Source organism: Fistularia commersonii, chromosome 19 (assembly GCF_037954325.1).
Source record: "Fistularia commersonii isolate RoL2024-O1a breed Wild chromosome 19, RoL_Fcom_v1.0, whole genome shotgun sequence".
Classification (NCBI taxonomy): Eukaryota; Metazoa; Chordata; class Actinopteri; order Syngnathiformes; family Fistulariidae; genus Fistularia; species Fistularia commersonii.
In genome coordinates, this window is record NC_141302.1 from 2,248,177 (window position 1) to 2,267,500 (window position 19,324).

The 19,324-nt window shown below is 38.6% G+C and overlaps 1 protein-coding gene across 1 annotated transcript in view; it reads left to right on the forward strand.

The window, feature by feature from the left end:
• The first annotated feature begins 1,895 nt into the window (after nucleotides 1-1,895).
• ndrg2 (NDRG family member 2) overlaps nucleotides 1,896-19,324 on the forward strand; it is a 30,102-nt gene continuing 12,673 nt past the window's right edge. Inside the window, exons 1-2 of the mRNA XM_086165638.1 lie at nucleotides 1,896-2,026; nucleotides 2,132-2,210. The gene's annotated coding sequence lies outside the window, so the exon portion shown is untranslated. The remainder of the gene's footprint in view (nucleotides 2,027-2,131; nucleotides 2,211-19,324) is intronic.

The window sequence follows — 19,324 nt, forward strand, 5'->3', positions numbered from 1 at the left end:
TAACAGGGATGATAAGAAAGGCGGTGAGAGACAAACCAAAGTCACCTGAAAGCTAAGACGAGGAAATATGACGAAGCTAATGTAGCGCTTAGCTTCACTGTGCCTACGGTGTAAAGACCCGTGTGTTTACTGCGTATAAAAATGTTTTCAGCTTGAAGCCAAATAAATGAAGGGCGATTACGCCGATAACGAAAACGAAAAAACGTGCTGAATTTTGGCAACAAAGTTGATCTATGTGTCTTTCTCTTTGCTTTTATTTTAGTGTTAATAGGATGCAATGTTGTGCAGAGGTGTACATAGAATAATTTTAGTGACAAATGATATTATTTCTTCTTCCGAGGGAGCGAGCAACGAGTTATGTGGAAAAAGTAAATTAAATCAACAAGATCGTCATGAATCTCTTGCACGCTCATTTCCTGTAAGTTCCCTAAGTTTTAAGAAATTCAGCAGCGATTTTTACTTTTTCCGTGAAGCGTTTGCATTTTCAAGCTCAAAATAATAGTAAAAAGTAGTGTTAAAGTATAAAGTATAATCTAAAAAGAATTTTTCCCATGGGGATCAACAAAGTACTATCTTATCTACATGGCGGCATTCTGTTTCATGCCTTATCTTACCTAAAAAAAATCAATTATTTTATTTGATAACCTGTCACCCCTTGAAATAAACGTCATGAATTGTAATTTTAAAAGGAATAAAAGTCAAAAAACAAACATGTGCCGTTCTGCTCCAGGCCTTATCTTATCTTATCTCATCTTATCTTAAAAAAAGTCACAACTATTTTATTTAACATCCCGTCGCCCCTTGAAATAAATTGTAATTTTAAGAGTAATAAAAAAATAAATATTAAAAAAAAATGATGGCGTTCTGCTGCAGGACTTAAGATCTTATCTTATCTTTAAAAAAGCCACAATTATTTTATTTAACATCCCTTCGCCCCTGAAAATAAGCGTCATAAATTGTAATTTTAAAAGGAATAAAAGTCAAAATAAAAAACAAACATGTGCCGTTCTTCTCCTGATCTTATCTTATGTTTAAAAAAGTCACAATTATTTTATTTTATATCTCGTTCCCCTTAAAATAAACGTCATAAATAGTCATTTTAAAAGTTATAAAAGATAAAAATAAAAACAACGGTGTTCTGCTTCAGGCCTTATCTTATCTTATCTTATCTTATCTTTAAAAAAGTCACAGTTATTTTATATAACATCCCTTTGCCCCTTAAAATAAATTGTAATTTTAAGAGTAATAAAAAAAATAGATAAAAAAACATGATGGCGTCCTGCTGCAGGACTTAAGATCTTATCTTATCTTTAAAAAAGTCCCAATTATTTTATTTAACATCCCTTCGCCCCTTTAAATAAACATCATAAATAGTCATTTTAAAAGTAATAAAAAGTAAAAATAAAATCTGCTCCAGATCTTATCTTATCTTATCTTATCTTATCTTTAAAAAAGTCCCAATTATTTATTCAACATCCCTTCGCCCCTTTAGATAAACACCATAAATAGTCATTTTAAAAGTAATAAAAAGTAAATATAAAATCTGTTCCAGGTGTTCACCTGCCGGCTCGAGCGCAGCGCGGGAAACCTTCTCTCCTCACTGGCGCGTGCGGCGAGCCCAACAATGAGCCGGACTGTACCAACTCCCCCGCGGAGACGGGGGTGTTCGGAACGGGACTTCTCGTCCGTTTTCCCCACCGTGGGTCCTCCTCGTCGTTACAAAACGAAAACAACCGACGTGTCACGGGTGAGAAATCCGTGCGTGGATACAGCATCTTCCCCGCGCCGGTATTTCCCGAGAACGCACCGGTATTGAACTTTCAACCCCCCCTTATTTTTTGGGAAAATACCCGAAGTCCGCCGTGCTGTTTTGATTGACCGCCCCCTGCAGGATTGCAGGATTGCACTCCTGCAGGAGAAAGAAAGAAGAAGAAGAAGAAGAAAAAGAAGAGGAGGAGGAGGGAAAACACATCGGGAGAGGAAGACGCGGAAAACACGGAGGCGGAGGAGAGTGAAATAACGGAAGGTCAGCGGGAAGACTGGAAGGACGTGTCGGAAAGAGGGCAGGGTTACGCAAGTGGACGACGTTACTCACCGCACTTTTTTTTTTTGTTTATTGTCTTTACCGTAGAAACGCATCGGAAGAAGTGCACGTCCGCTTTTTTTTTCCGCGGGAAGATCTTTCTCCTTTTCATCCGCGGAGTGAAGAGGTGAGTGCGTTTATTTTCCAATTTTGCAGGGTTGTGTTATTTAAAAAAAAAAAAAAATCGGATCAAATAAAGTGGGTGGTTGTTTCTTATCGATCCTTGCAACGAGACGGGGAAACAAATGTGTCGGGATGCAACATGACCCCCTCCTCTGCACACACACACACACACACACACACACACACACACACCCCTTCCACCCCCACGTAGCGCTGGACCATCCAAACAAAGTCCCCCCCCCACCCCCACGGAAGCCGAAACACGCAGAAAAATAGTGTAACTCGGTGTTTGTGGTGCAAAAATAACAGGCAGGGATGCAAGAAATTTTGAGTTTTCGCTTCCTCGTGCGTGTGCGTGCGTGTTTGTGACGCGCACATGTGTGTGAGGTCTTTGTCCTCCCCTCACACACACACACACACACACACACACCTTCCACAGCGGACCCTTGTATGACAGCTCCTGCAGACTCCCATGTAGGCCAGTATTGACATCCCTGAACTTGGATCATATTAGTCACCACACACACACACACACACACACACACACACACCCTTCCTCCACCTCATCCACTCCTTTTGTGCTCTTTAACAAAAAAAAACACACCAAACTTTTGGGTTTTGCTTTTGTCTGCGTGCTGTGAGGGGAAGATGGAGGCGATGGAAGGGGGCAGTCCGGCGCGCTGAACACACACACACACACACACACACACACACACATTGTGTTTCAATGTCAAATGGAGGTGTGTCTCTTTTTGTGTTCCTTCAGTGGTTCCAGGCTGCGGTGCCTGGAACCGCAGAGACCCCCCTCCTTTCCTTCCCGCCCCCCGAAAAAAAACAGCATTTCGTCTGAAGGACTGTTTCAACGCCAAGTCTGGTTCGGCTGCGAGTGTGTTGTGCCAGACTGAGGACTCTCTGGCAGACACACACACACACACACACACGCACACACACACGCTCATGGGCGCTCACAAGCAACACCCCTGGTTGTGCACGCATGCACGTACGTGCACGTAAGTTCTCATCTGTGAGTCATGCCGCATTCGGAGACTCGGCGGCCTCTCCGACTGAAGCCGAGCCCAGGTCGCGGACGGGGAATGCGCTTACCGTGTGTGTGTGTGTGTGTGTGTTTACATATGCGTCGATGTGTGCGCGTGCAAGCGCGGCCACGTGCAAAGAGAGTGTTTTCAGCAGCCGTTGTAGAATGTACAGAATGTGTGGAGACGTACAGAACACACACACACACACTATGAGTGGTTTGAGGTGTGTGTGTGTGTGTGTGTGTGTTACTGGATATTCTTGTGGCAGCTGCGTGGCTTCTATCCACTGTGTTGACAAAGTTGACCAGACCAGGAGGCCTCGACGTCTCCACGCGTTTGGCGATGAATCCGGACAGTTAGACTCTCCCTTGTTTTTATTTTCATTTTTTTTCAAATTTAATTCCACACTCATATTTTTTTTAATTGTTATTTCTTTGTCAAATTTAATTCCACACCTGTATTTTTTTCATTTGTATTTTTTTCAAATTTAATTCCACAGCTGTATTTTTTTTTAGAATTAATTCCACACCCCTATATTTTTGATTGTTATTTCTTTGTCAAATTCAATTTCCACACCTGTATTTTTTTCATTTTTATTTTTTTCAAATTTAATTCCACAGCTGTATTTTTTAAAAGAAATTCCACACCCATATTTTTTCAATTTCGATTTTTTCAAATTTAATTTCACGGCTGTATTTTTATTTATTTATTTATTTATTTTCAAATTTTATTCCCCAATACGTATTTTTTTTTCTTATTTTTTATATTTTTTAAATTTAATTCTACAACCGTATTTTTTTAACCATTTTTTATTTTTTGTCAAATTTGATTATACAACTTTATATATATATATATATATATATTTTCAAATTTAATTCCTACCCAGTATTTTTATTTATTTCAAATTTAATTCCACACCTATATTTTTCATTTTTATTTTTTTTCAAATTTAATTCCACACCTTTATTTTTTCATTGTTTTTTTTTTCAAATTTAATTCCACAGCCGTATCTTTTTAAATTAATTCCACACCCATGTTTTTTCATTTTTTTTTTTTTTCAAACTTAATTCCACGGCTGTATTTTCATTTATTTCTTTTTTTATTTTCAAATTTTATTCCCCAACCTGTATTTGTTTTCTTATTTTTTATATTTTTCAAATTTAATTCCACAACCGTATTTTTCCCATTTATTTTTTTTCAAATTTGATTATACAACTGTATATATATTTTTTTTTTTTCAAATTTAATTCCAACCTAGTATTATTCATTTATTCATTTCAAATTTAATTCCACACCTGCATTTTTCATTTTTATTTTTTTCAAATTTAATTCCACATCTGTATTTTTTCAATTTATTTTTTTTCAAATTTTATTCCACAGATGTATTTTTTTTAAGTAATTCCACACCCATATATTTTCATTTTTATTTTTTTTCAAATTTAATTCCAACCCAGTATTTTTCAAATTTGATTCCACACCTTAATTTTTTTTCTCAATTTTTATTTTCATTCAACTTTATTTCCACACCCGTATTCAAAGCTAGAGTGACCAGGAGCAGAACCAACGTGCTCGTTGTCCTTATCATCCAAGTTCACCGTGCTTTTTCCTTCAACCTGTGATGTTTGCTTTAGATAATCCTCCAGATTTTTTTTTTTTTTTTTATCCCTCTGCAAACATAAATTATAAGCTCCACGTCGGTGCTTTATTTATATTCAATTTTTTCCAGACTGTTTTTCCCATAGTGCACTTCACTTAAAATGATTAGAGTGGAAAAAATTTCCACAAGAACCTCCAGAGTTTTCCAGCGTTTCGGTGTTTTGCTCTTTGGCGACACCTGTGGTCAGAAGACGTAACTGCAGGTCTTGACTCGAGTCTTCCCACAGTGGACAAACCAGCGGTGCTTTCAAGGACACGTGAAAATCCACGCCTTCGTCGTCGCATCTCTTGAGTCCACTTCCTCCACGACACACTTTAATCCCCTGAACTCCCGGCTGTTTAGACAAGCTAATGTTCTCAGGTCGACGTAGCCTGTGTGGAATTCAACTCCTCTCCTTCCTGGGGAAAATAATTCCCCAATTGGATTTTGTGACCAGCTCTTCAAGAGCAGAATCATGATGGATTTCCAGTTTTTTATGTCACCCGCCACTGGTTAAATCTCGACTTTATCCCCGAAGTGTCCGCACATCTTGCGTTTGCGTGGAGGAGTTGGTTCCCGGGGGGATTCTGCGCCGCCGATCTGTTCCGGCGGCAGGAAATCTGAGTCACGGGACGCGCAGAGCGTCGCGAATAGCTCCTCTGAATTTTCTCCGATATGTTCTTTAATCTGATTAGCGGAGCTGCGCGTCGACCTCGCGCCGCATCTTGACGCCGGCGCGGCGCGATCCCGTGGGATGGGGTATAAATAGCGCGGCGCTTTTAATGACGCTCACCTGTCACGTCCACACATTTCAAGCTTCTGGTTAGCTTGCGGCGTGTAATCTGACGCAGATTAATCCCCCTCAACTCCCGTGGCGGGGATCTGTTTTGTAACGCGACGTTTTACAGACAACTCGGAAGCTTTAAATCGGAGGTCACCCATATTCCCAGTCACTCTGTGGGCTTTTCATCAATAACTGCTAAATGCTCTGTTTACCTTTTTTGGGTGATGGCAATTCACTGCCTCATCATATCTATGTGGGAGGACAGTGAAAAGCTCCTCACTGTCATCATGAGTGAAGTTGTAACACACACACACACACGAACACACACACGAACACACACACGATTTCTGCAAACCCAGTAAACAGCCGTTTCAGATGCGATTCGTTACATTTCGAGCCGCGGGAACGTGTTTGATACTGGAAGGTCGCCTCCGAAGCGGACGGCGTGTTCACATCGCGCTCGTTCAAGTTCGTGTCCAAGCAGCCGCGAGTTGCCGTTGTTGTTGTTGTTGTTGTTGTTGTTGTAGTTCCGCGTCCCGCCTGTAGGGGGCGCTGTTGCGGAGTAAAACCGGAAGCTCCTTTCAATCATCATCTGTTTCCTCTGCTTCTTCCATGTTGAGATTAAATATCTGGAACCCGTGCTGGTGATTCGGCGCCAAATGCACATCTTTCAAGTGGTTTACCTGGAAAGAACTTTTTCATATTTTTCTTTTTTTAAGAGAAGCTGGAAACTGTGAGGAAGGGAAGGGTCGACGTGGCCAGAGCTGCTGAAACGCCCCGGCATGTCCTGACGGCACCGTAAATTAGCTGCTAGAAGTAGGTCAGGGGGGCGGAGCCTGTCCGAGAGACACCTTTCAGTACTTTAGAACATCTTATTTGTACCCGGGACCGGTTTTATGCATGAAAATGTTTCATGGCGCGGGGGTTCAAATAAGTTTTTAATCTGAATACAAGCATTTCAATTTATATTAGGTTATTACAATCATTTTGTATGATTTGAGGGTTTCCTAGCTTCATCCGCTAGTTCCTCACTGCTAATAACGCCTAGCGGGCGCGGCACTAGCGATGAACCCTTAACTTATGTAGGATATTTTTCTTTTAAATGCATCTTTCTTTTCTACCGGTTTCCTCCCGAAAAAACTCTCTGTCGACTTTTGTTTCCAGCTTGCTTTTTTTTTTTTTTTTTTTTTTTTTTTTTTTTTTGCAAGGGTTAGCTCGTGGTAACCAATGCGTGAAACGCCACGACAGGAAGTCGACGGCGGGAATCGTCGTTTTGCACAATAACGGACGAGTCGGGGGAAATGGAAATTCGTATGGAAACCGGCTCCGCCTCTGCTGGCGTGAACGTCGGCGGTGAGGATAAGGTTGTGTAGAAGCGCTGGTTTGGAGAAGCTGGAACCGTGACATGTATATGCGTCCTGCCATAAATACACCCTTGGGTTGGAACAGTTGCTCCTCGTTCTGAAACAACATCCCCGACGGGCTGCAGTCGGGCCAGATAAATAATCCCGGGAGGTCAACGCGTCACGTAGAGGGAGGAGGGGGTCGGTTCAGTCGAGTATCAATATATGAGAATTAATATTACGCTATCGTTGGAAAAATGCCTTATTCCCAGTTTGATTTAAGCAATTTTTGTGTTTTTTTTTTTGTTTTTTTTTCCTCGTTTTTTATTTTTTTCCATGTGGATTTATAATAATTTATGGATTCATTTTACAATCCTTAATGTTGAATTTTTTTGAGTATTAATATGACACCATTCGTGGAAAAAAAAAACTATATTCTCAGTTGGATTTAATCTAATTTAAGCTATTTTTTGTGGTTTTTTTTCATCATTTTTAATTTTTTTCTATGTGGATTTATAACAATTAAAGGATTCATTTTAGGATACCTAATGTTTTTTTTGAGTGTTAATATGACACCATTCATGAAAAAACCCTATATTCTCAGTTTGATTTAATCTAATTTAAGCAATTTTTTGTGTTTTTTGCATAATTTAAATTTTTTTTCCATGTGGATTTATAATAATTTATGGATTCATTTTAGGATACCTAATGCTGTTTTTTTTTTGAGGATTAATACGACATCATTCATGGAAAAATTCCTGTATTTTCAGCTTGATTTAATCTAATTTAAGCTATTTTTTGATGCTTTTTTTTTTCTCCTGATTGTTTTATTTTTATTTTTCATGTAGAGTTATCATAATTTATGGATTCATTTGAGTATACCTAATGCTTATTTGAGTGTTAATATAACACCATGGCTGGAAAAATTCTTTATTCGCCAGCTTGATTTAATCTCAAAGACAAAATTTTATTTGCAATTTCTCATTTGAATTATTTTCTTCCAGGTTTTCATGCAAACAAACTAATGCTTATTTTCATTTAAATGTGCAATTTTTTTTTAAAGCTTCCTAAATTTTTTTCCATGTGGATTTATAAAAAGAATATAGGTTCATCCATTATTCTAATGCTGTTTTCTTTGCGGAATTTATTAAATTTTATTTATTATTATGATTATTATTATAGATTTACTTTACTGAGGAACTAAAGTGGTTGGACTTGCACGCAACTGTTTTATTGAAAATATATAAACACACGTAACACAGTTTCATGGCTTGGTGCTCAATATGTGTGTGTGTGTGTGTGTGTGTGTGTGTGTGTGTGTGTGTGCCCTTCACTGGACTATCGACCAACCCGACCTCATTAGAGGCGGGTCGTACCATCCTCGTCCAGATCCTCCCTGACAGTTTGACCTTCGCCTCGGCGGGTCGGAGCGCCGCCGTGGAGAATCTCCCGTCGCCACGGGATCGTAACCCGTCGACACACACACACACACACACACACACCTTCCTCCCGTTATTTAAAAAAAAAAAAAAAAAGAGGTATTTCTCTGCACTGAAAAATCCAGCGGCGCTCCGGTCCTCCCTGATTCCTGCCTCTGGAGGATTAATCAGAAATGACTCAGAAGTGCGGAAACTAGGCCAAGTGTTATTGTAAGTCCTGCGTTTTAACACAGCTGTCCGAAATGGATTGACGCAGACGGAAGAGTCGCCGTTATTAGTGCTTTTAATTTCACGGTCAAAGTAGAGCTTGAAAATTGTTGCCATTTTTTTTAGATTTTTTTATTAATAAAATAGAAACCTCTGCTGCTAGTTTTGTTTTTTGTCCAAATAGAGCGTTAAAATTTTTGCATTTTTTTTTTTTTTATTTCTCATGATGAAATAGAAACCTCTCCACTGTACTGCTGGTCTTATTATTATTTTTTTGTCCAAATAGAGCATGAAAATTGTTACCATTTTTTTTTAATTTATAATGATAAAATTAGAACCTCTCTACCCCCACTTTCATTGTTTTTTGTCCAAATAGGGCATGAAAATCGCCATTTTATATATTTTTTTTATTAATTAAATAGAAACCTCAGGTTTTATATATTTTTCGTCAAAATAGATTATGAAAATTGTTGCCTTTTTTAGATTTTTTTATTAATAAAATAGAAAACTCTCTAGGGCTAGTTTTGTTTTGTTTTTTGTCCAAATAGAGCATTAAAATGTTTGCATTTTTTTTTAATTTATAATGATAAAATTAGAACCTCTCTACCCCCACTTTCATTGTTTTTTGTCCAAATAGGGCATGAAAATCGCCATTTTATATATATTTTTTTATTAATTAAATAGAAACCTCAGGTTTTATATATTTTTCGTCAAAATAGAGCATGAAAATTGTTGCCATTTTTTTTAGATTTTTTTATTAATAAAATAGAAACCTATCTACGGCTAGTTTTGTTTTGTTTTTTGTCCAAATAGAGCATTAAAATTTTTGCTTTTTTTTTTAATTTCTCATGATGAAATAGAAACCCATCCACTGCACTGGCAGTTTTATTTATTTATTTTTTGTCCAAATAGAGCATGAAAATTGTTACCATTTTTTTTTTATTTATAATGATAAAATTAGAACCTCTCTACCCCCACTTTTATTGTTTTTTGTCCAAATAGGGCATGAAAATCGCCATTTTATATATTTTTTTATTAATTAAATAGAAACCTCAGGTTTTATATATTTTTCGTCAAAATAGAGCATGAAAATTGTTGCCATTTTTTACATTTTTTTTATACATAAAATAGAAACCTCTCCACCGCTAGTTGTATTTTTTTTTTCCCAAATATAGTATGAAAATTGCTGGCATCTTTTAATTTATAATGATAAAATAGAAACCTCTCCACAGTTTTTTTTTTTTTTTTTTTTTTTTGTCCGAATAGAGCATTGAATTGGTGGCTTTTTTTAAAATTTTATTTATAATAAATAAATAGGAACAGTTTTATTTTTTTTCCAAATAGAGTATGAAAATTGTTGCAGTTTTTCATTTTTTTTATACAAAAAATATAAACCTCTTCACTGCTAGTTTTATTTTTTTTGTCCAAATATAGCATGAAAATTGCCTTTTTAAAATTTTTATAATAAAATAGAAACCTCTCAAACGCCAGTTTTATTCATTTTTCTGTCCAACCAGAGCATGAAAATTGCATTTTTTTATTTCTTTTCATAAAATAGAAACCTCTCCACTGTCAATTTTATTTTTTTTGTCCAAAAAAAAGCATGAAAATTTTTTATTTAAAATAAATAAATAGAAACCTCTCTGCCGCTAGTTATTTTCTGTCCGACACTAATTAAAATACTATTCAAATCAACAATTCGAGGGTTTGGAAAGCTTGATTTTAATCTATATTACTGTTTTCTTTCCTTTTTTTAAACAAGTTTGCAAGAAAATTTGGAAAAAAAAATGGAAACCCAGATTTTTTACCTCCCTGCACCTCAACGCTTCTCTTTTTTTTTTGTTATTTGTTTTCCATCCTCGCGACACATTTTTCCCCTGTTTGCTTTATTTGTGAAAAACGTCCGGAATCCAAGGCCGGGTGTCGTACAGCAGGAAGTGTGTGTGTGTGTGTGTGTGTGTGTGTGTGTGTGTTCGGCTGTTGACTCTACTAATATTAACATTCACTCCCGGCGTGTTTGTCCATCCATCAGTGCCGATCGCCGGGGACGACGGGATTCGCGGACGAGTCCGCTACATTAAATCCACCCTTCAATTATTCAGCTGGATCGGCCTCGGAGGGGCCCGTATTGATCCGTCCGTCCATCGATCATTTTATCTTTCACGTGCACGATGGGACGGACCGTGTTCTCCTGTCTGGGTTCTCCAAAAAGATTAGGATGTTTTCAGTTGAGATACGTTTACGGGTATTCGGTGCAGTGACGGCGTAGCATTAGGTGTGTAGCCGGTAAGCTAAGTCAAACGATAGAGCACCAAATGATTTATTATTATTATTATTCTAAATAAGATTTCTTACACATTACTTGTTATTTCTGAAGTGCATTTCTTATTTGAAAATATGTCACAAAACCGAAGGGCTGCAACAGATTGATAGCAAATTTGTTCAGTAAATTAAAGGTGTTAGCAACTTTAATCCTGTAAGTCCAGGTATGACTTTCTCATTTTATTTTACTTAGATATCTGTAATAACCAGGTTATTTTTTTAAGTTCTATTTTATTATTTATTATTATTTTTTACACATTACTTGTTTTTTTAAGTACATTTCTTATTTAAAAATACATCAAGTGTAGCATCCAAGTTACATTTAGCAACCAATCGTAGAATTCAGTGTGTAGCCAGTAAGCTAAGTTAAGCAATAGAACATCAAATGAAAAACTTTTTATGCGATCGTCAAAATAATACATTCATAAATAAATGTAATAAAACCAGGTTATTTCTCTGCATCCTCTTTAATACTCAATACTCTTTTTCAGACATTATTTGTTATTTCTGAAGCACATTTCCTATTTAAAAGTACATAAAGCGCAGCATAGCATGCTAGTTACGTTTAGCAACCCATTGCAGCATTAAGAATAAGAAGAATAAGAATAAGAATAAGAATAAGAACAACTTTGTTTATCCCGAAGGAAATTGTTGTGCCAGAGTTTCAAGTAAAACATAACAATAATAAAGTGTGTAACAATTAAGCTAAATTAAGCAATAGATTACCAGATGGCACCATAAATAAATGTCATTAAATCAGTTTATTATATGTTATTATTTTTTAGCATTACATTTTAATAGCATTGTTTACTAAGACACTTTATAGTTTCACTGAGACACTTTATAGTTTATAGTTTATTTTATTTCTAATTCTGCCTTTTCTTTTTAATATTTATTACTGTTATATTTTCTGTAACTCTGGCACAACAATTTCCTTCGGGATTAATAAAGTTGTTCTTATCTTATTTCATCTTCTGTAGCTCACTTCTTATTTAAAAAAGCATCACAAATCCGAGGGACCGCGACAGATTTTTGGTACGGCAAATTAAAGCTATTCGCAAAAATGAATTATCAAACCCGTAACAATATGACTAACTCAGTTTATTTTATTTAGACGTCTTTTTAAGAAAAGAAAAAGCACGAAAAACCTCAGAGTTAGCATTAGCGTTAGCTCCGAGTTCCTGTTTGTACGCGAGAGCGTCGGCATCTGGGTCAGCCGCTGTGGATTCTACGTGGCGTAGGTGTACGGGATTTACATCAGGCTCCGGCAGTTCCAGCGCCGGGGGTATTTTTACGCCGGGGTTCGAGATCGAGACGAGCCGAGCGGCACAATGGCCCCGTCTGTTCCCGCCGGTCCGAGCGGCTCCTCACAACACCCTATTTATAGCCCGCGAGCCGCCGCCGCCGCCGCCGCCGCCGCCGCCGCCGCCGCAGCTCCATTCATGTTCGTCAGGTCGGATCGCCGCTTCCTTTGAGGGCTTGAGATGTTCTCCACGCGAGCCAGGAACCCGGGGGAACCAGAAGGCGTCCAAGTGTGTGAGAGCGAGAAAGAAGGAGCTCACGGTTACATAATCAGCTGTGTTTGTGTCAGAAAGTAAACAGCGAGCTGCTAGCCACATGCTAGCCAGGGAAGCCAGGCCTACGTTGAGGCCGACGAGAGGGAATGGATCGGTCAATTATTGATCCTTTGGACTCCTTTCTGGAGTCCAGCTTGTCCATCATGACGTCGGGCCGACCTGAATCCCCGTTGTGAGATTTCCACGTGATCCACGGTTTCCACGAGGACGGATAATGAATGAACGCATGAAGAATTCAAAAAAAACATTTCGTCCTTTTCTTCTTCTTCTTTCTTCCTGCCCGATGGGTGGATGAAGGTTGGTCCTTGGAAAGGCTGGTCTCCATGAAAAGTGCCGTTTATCTCCGTAACCTCCAAGACAAAGGCCCAGACGTACCATCTTACCCATGAAGGTCAGCCGCTGCACGCGCTCAGTAGCGCCGTCTGAGTTCCCGGTCCGTTTCAACTCTTCCGGTCGCTGCTTCCTTTTGGACACGCAGACAAGTATTTTAGTTTATTTTCATATACAGTGATCCCTCGCTATAACGCGGTTTACTTTTCACGGTTTCGCTACTTCGCGGATTTGTATGCTGCATTGTGTTCTGCATTCTGATTGGCTAAAAAGTCCCTCCGCTTCTTCTCTACCTGTGCGTCAATAACGTTGCAGTTTGATATGTACACGTACGTAAAACAGCTTGCCGAATTTACATGACGTACGTGCAAATTCTCTTGCGATTTTGAGTTTCTCTAAAACCCATAATGTTGACAAAACGCTCTGGAGCGACAAAAGGGCCCAAAAGGCAGCGGAAGATGCTATCTATGGCAGATTAAGTTAAACTTCTGGACATGCTAAGGGAAGGTAAAAGCTATGCGGCTGGAGGTCGGCATTACGGAATTAGTGAATCCTCCGTTCGTTCCATAAAGAAGGAAGAAAAAAACATAAGGACGACAGCAGCGATAAGTTTTAATAAGGATGAAAAAAGGGTTGCAACTGTCCGCAATTTTTTTCATAATCATTTTTAATTTTCTCCCGTTTAATCAAATTACTCGGGTCGCGGTGGGCGGAGCTAATCTCCGCAATTTGAAGCCTTCTGTTCACATTGGTGATTAAAACTATTATTTGACAGTAACAGTACAGACGTTATTTGTTGAAAAAAACGTTTCTAAAGTACAGTACTTTCATTTGTGAAACAAATGATTGAGCCTGTAAAATGGTTTGTTCTTTCTTTTCAATGTATAATAGAGTATTTTATTGTATAATAATTGTAAAAAAAAATTAAGGTTTCTACTTCACGGATTTTGCCTATTCTTTTTGGAACGTAACCCCCGTTAAAAACAAGGGTTTACTGTATACATAAAAATCATAAACTACCTTTTTTTTTAAATAGAAATGAATTGCCTGCTAGATGCTGCACTGTTTTAGTCAATGTTAGCAACATGGCACAACACCATGTGACTTGCAGCAGATGGCAGCAATGTGGCTTCCGGGTCTGTAAATAGCATTTTAACTTATTGTTAGAAATGTACCTGCTTCTCCATGGGACCAGACTTGTATGCTCGGAGTTTTCTCAATCGTATTGTTAATAATGAATGTGAGGCAGATGGATCTTTTCTGGGATGTCCTGGTGCACGTGAGGCGTCCAGTGTTTTTGGAACGTAACCCCTGCGAAAAACAAGGGTTTACTGTCATCAGAAAATCAGTCATCAAGTCGCGTACAGTCGAACCTCACTTTTCGCGGGAGTTCTTTTGCTTTTTTTCCGGTTAAAATGGTTTTATAAACCGTCGACCGAGTGACAATTTTGTGTCATTTTTTTTCCTTTTTTTTCGAGTGTGAGACCGGTCTCTTCGATTACTTCCTCTTCTTGTCGTTTCTCTTCCTCGTCTGTCCACGGATCCGAATGGCAGACTATGAAGCTGTTGATGAATTCGAGTTTCGTTTTACTTTATTTTTCCTCTTGGTTTAGTCCAGGGGTCGGCGACCTTTAACACCCAAAGAGCCATTTGGACCCGGATTCCTCGGAAAGGAAAACACTGGGAGCCGTGATTACTTTTTGACGTCTAAAATTAAGGTACCGCTGTATAAATTGCTTTTTATTACCTTTACACTTTGTATAAACAAGTGTGTAGTGTGTTGCTTCTGAAATTCACAAAGTATTACGGAGAAAATTAAATTTTATTTATGTAATGAACTCATTTTGAGCTTCGGGCTTTCAGAGCGTGTAGCGGAGCCTTGACCTGAATTTTAAAAATAAATCGGGAAAAAATCACTGTGTCAGTAAACAATAAAAAATAAATATTTGCAAAATATCTTCATAAATATTTATTTTACCTGGTTTATGGGACTTCTGCTCCTGAACTTCTGCGCGCAGCATCTGCAAATCGGGACTTTACCGGCCGGCGGGTATACCGGCTTCCGCCAGTGTGACGTTATTTTGAGCGGCAAAAAAATATATTAAGAAATAAAAATAAAAATATAATAAATAATAACATTAAAAAATAATAATAAACAAAATAATTAATATAATTTTATTTAATATTTCAAGATCATAATACTCTACCAACTTAGAACTAAAACTTTAAAAAAGGAATTAATAAAAACGAAATATACTTCAATTAAATATTTATAAGCTGCAGTGTAAAGATGGAAGAGCGGCGGGTTGCCGACCCCTGGACTAGAATATGGTTGTTCCATGGCGCCAAAAGCCGAACCACAAAGTAGCGACGGTCCACTGTACTGCGTCCGTATTCCTTCGGTATCGATACGTACTCGGCATTTAGTCGGTTTCAGTCAACATCCTCTACATTGAGTCAGTATTTATTCCATATAAAGCGAGTTTTCCGTCAGTATCAAGACCTGGAGGGGAATTTGGCAGCCTTGTGGTGCTACGGTACTGCATTCTGGGGAAACTTCAGGTACTTGCAGCCGTGCAAACACAACTTTCGGAGGATTTTCCTCTCCAGTAGGTCGGAGTCGTACACGACTTTACTTCCCGTACTGTTTGTGTCCAACTTATACCGTATTTATTCGACACTTTGAGGCTTGTGTATGATGGGAGTTGCTTCTAGAGGGTCTTATATCACAATGAAACGCATTTAAGATGAGATAAGATAAGAACAACTTTATTTATCCCGAAGGAATAACAATAATAGATAATAGTAGGAAAGAGGGAGAATAAGAAATACAATAAAATATAAAGTGCCAAAGTTAAGGCTATCAAGTGTATCAAGTATTTAATTGTTTCCAGACGTGGGTTCCTATGTTGATTTTTTTTCGTATCTTAAATGAATTGACCCCAAAATTCCTTCCATCCAGTGATTATATCCACATGCGATACCGGTCACATGTGCGGCGGCGACATGAAACGTATTCCGGTTGCAAATTTCGACTTTTGATTTTCTTGCTCTCGTATTCGTATCATGACATTTTTTCAAAGATACAAATAGCTCGAATCGCGCTTCATGTCTTAAACAATCGGTATATAAGGTGACTCGTATCTTAAGGTGCCACTTTACGTCACAAAAAGTCTTGATTTTGGACGGCGAGAAACAGAGGAGGCGGAGCCTCTCGGCTGTTTGAGGGCGGCGTAACTGACAGCGGCATCCTCAGGGATACCGTGTTGGACGTTTTCAGACGTCAAACAGGACTCTGGATTGGAGGTCCTCACCTGTCCTTTTCCGTAATGGTACGTTCCAAATGAGTTGCTCCCTTTCCCTTCTTTTACTGCTCTTTAGAAAGCTGGACTTAAATTTCCTTCCTGTTAGTGACCAGTTGTGCCGCGAACCCGAAGTCGCCGTCGGCGTAAACAGGCTCCCGGACGGGTCGGGCGGCTCTTTGGTCGCCATGGAAACAGCAGGCAAATGTCCGTAAGAGTGGAAGGGCAAAGTGCTCGAAACTCATTATCCGCCGACTTCCCTGCTTGTTCCGGGTGAATCGGCATGGGTGTCGGCGGGCGGAGGTAATCACGACGTTATTATTTAAACGACAGCGGCGCATTTAGCAGGAGAGGGCGATGAAGCAGCTGTGCGGCTTCCTGTTGGAATCGCGGATTAATATTTGTTTACCGTCCGCTTCGTCACTACTAATGAGCTTTCTGCCAGTTGCCGTTTGACTCGTCCCTGAGGGACGTTCATCTGAGTGCCTTTTGATGAACGTCCTCTCGGAAGCCTTTTTATCGGACGAAGCGAACCGGATATCGACGGGGGTTTCGTCCGATCGCCCGATCGGTTGGCGGCGACTTCCCCGACCTCCGAGACGATTGGACCGAAGGGAAAACATCACCGCATCCCCTTTTTCCTTGCTTCTCTACAGTGAAGTGTACAAGTCTGCTGCGCCGCTAATAAAAGCTACCCTTCAGAAACGTTGAGAAAGCGACCTTCCCGATGGGTCGGTGTAAACACTCGCGAGGCTCCTCCGATGTCGGGACGTTTCCATGGCAACACCGGCCCCCTCTCATTCGCCCGGTTGCCGGGCTGATCCTGCAGAGCGGTAGAAAGCGCCCGTATGGCGGTCGGATTTTCAGCCTGCGCCCCGAGGAGGGGAATCGGTCCACCCTCCCGTCTGGTCTGCTCCCGTCATGCATCTGTTCGCCGGCCCCAGATGCCACAAGTTTAACCTTTTAGCACTTTAGCCTTCAGCCCCGGCTCCGAATATAGGTGACCTCAATGCTCAGTGCCCTACTTTATCCTCTTGTTTACGCTGCCCGGCCGACCGCCGCCGTCCAGACGTCCCTTTTTGTCTCCTGCTCCGATAGTGAGGAGGCAGAAAATGGAGGCCTTTGCTTCCGCTAAACCAGGGGTCGGTAACCTTTAACACCCAAAGAGCCATTTGGACCCGGTTTACTCGGAAAAGAAAACACCGGGAGCCGCGATTACTTTTTGACGTCTAAAATAAAGGTACCGCTGTATGTATTGCTTTTTATTACCTTTACACTTTGTTTAAACAAGTGTGAAGTGTGTTGCGTCTGAAATTCACAAAGTAGTACGGAGAAAATTACATTTTATTTATGTAATGAACTCATTTTGAGCTTCGGGCTTTCAGAGCGTGTAGCGGAGCCTTGACCGGAATTTTAAAAATTAATCGGGAAAAAATCACTGTGTCAGTAAACAATAAAAAATAAATATTTGCAAAATATCTTCATAAATATTTATTTTACCTGGTTTATGGGACTTCTGCTCCTGAACTTCTGCGCACAGCATCTGCAAATCGGGACTTTAACGGCTTCCACGAGTGTGTCGTTATTTTGAGCGGCAAAAAAAAAGTAAGAAATAAAAAATAATAATAATAAAAAAATAATAATAAACAAAATAATTAATATAATTTTATTTAATATTTCAAGATCACAATAATCCTCCAACTTAGAACTAAAAGTTAAAAAAAGGAATTAACACAAATGAAATATACGTCAATTAAATATTTATAATTTATTTTCCCAAGCTGCTCGGAGCTTTATAATGTAATTATAATTAAATGTAATTATAAATGTAATTATAAAGCCGCTCGGAGCCGCAGTGTAAAGATGATGAGACGGATTCGGACAAAAACTCGGACGCCGAGCGAAGAGTGACGTTATTCAGGTCTCAAAAAAAAACTGATTTTCATTTTGCGACAAGGCGGAAGCAGGTGCACGTTAATACAGCCGAAGCGTGACTCGGTTTCTTAACTCAGTTTGCTTTTATATCGAATTAAAGATTTATGGATTCATGAAGGAAATGAAGATCAAATTAAATTGTTATTAGGTTGTTATTACACATGATTACATTTTATGCAGGAGGTCAGGAGGAAGACCGAAGGGAAGATTGATGGACGAAATCAGTTGGTTTCCTTGAAAATCGGACAAAGACGCTACACGCGCTTTTACTCGCTACACACTTAAAAAACAGACATCTAAATAAAATAAAATGAGTTGCAGTCGTACCTGGACTTACAGGTTTAATAACTTAATATTTGCTAATAACAGGAATTTGCTGTACAAATTTCCGGTTTTGTGACATATTTTTAAAGATGGAATGCACTTCAGAAATAACAAGTCATGTGTGAAAAAAAAAAAAAAAAAGATAAATAATAAGAGGACGTAAAGAAATAAACTTTTGATTTTACCTGGTTTTATTACATTTATTTATCAATTTATTATCTTGAAGATCGAATGAAGTGGAGTTTTTCATTTAGTGCTCTATCTTTAACTTAGCTAACTCGCTACACACAATGGGTTGCTAAATGTAACTAGCACGCTATGCTACACTTTACGTAATTTTAAATCAAAAACATTCTTCAGAAATAATGTGTAAAAATAAAATAAAAAAATAATAAAATAGAATTTTAAGAAATAACCTGGTTATTAAAGACATTTAAATAAAATAAAATGAGTTAGTCATACCTGGACTTACAAGTTTAATTTTGCTAACAACTTTAATTTACTGTACAAATTTGCTATCAATCTGTTGCAGCCCTTCGGTTTTGTGACATATTTTTGAATAAGAAATGGACTTCAGAAATAACAAGTAATGTGTAAGAAATCTTATTTAGAATAATAATAATAATGATAAATCATGTGGTGTTCTGTAGTATGACTTAAGTAACTTGTAAAAAAATAATAACAAACAATTTAGGAGGATGAACTGATTTCATGAAGTGTATTTAATTTGCAGAAATCGGACTAAGATGAGTTATTAATTTGGTGCTTAACAGTTTAACGTAGCTTACTGGCTACACACTTAATGCTATGATGTGTTGCTAAATGTTATGCTACACTTTATGGCTAAACTTCTTTTAGCGACAGAGTAAAGCTGCTCCTCCA